This window comes from Gavialis gangeticus, unplaced genomic scaffold (genome assembly GCF_001723915.1).
Source record: "Gavialis gangeticus isolate Ggan-Ray unplaced genomic scaffold, GavGan_comp1, whole genome shotgun sequence".
Classification (NCBI taxonomy): Eukaryota; Metazoa; Chordata; order Crocodylia; family Gavialidae; genus Gavialis; species Gavialis gangeticus.
In genome coordinates, this window is record NW_017729022.1 from 132,033,651 (window position 1) to 132,034,066 (window position 416).

The following is a 416-nucleotide window of genomic DNA, read 5'->3' on the forward strand; positions in this document are numbered from 1 at the left end:
AAAAAAAAAAAAAAAGATACCCCAAAAGGAAATGGTTCAAAGGGACAAGAGAGTATGGGCGACTCAACAGGTTTTGCAGGGCTAGAATTACTCCAAAGCCACCAAAATCCAAGTCACTTATGTGCACTGGAAAAAGACACGCAACCCCCCCCCAAATCAAAATCTAAGGAAATTCATGCTCCTAAGTCATTCACACAATTTGAAAAAGCCCATTCCCAGAGTGCCTGTGATGAAGAACACAACTGCCTTTCCCATGTACACATCAGCGGCTCAAGCAAGCATTCCTAAAGTCAGTAATAGAAGCTTTTCTGCCCCAGCGAGCATAAGCTGTGACATGATCCAAGAGCTGGCCAGCCATAAATAGCAGTAAGAAATGGAACCTAACAGCTATTTGGGCAATGTCTACATCAGGGGTG

General features: G+C 43.8%; 1 protein-coding gene across 1 annotated transcript in view; it reads right to left on the reverse strand.

Moving 5' to 3' along the window:
* THUMPD2 (THUMP domain containing 2) overlaps positions 1–416 on the reverse strand; it is a 36,004-nt gene that overhangs the window by 11,124 nt on the left and 24,464 nt on the right. The window lies entirely within an intron of this gene.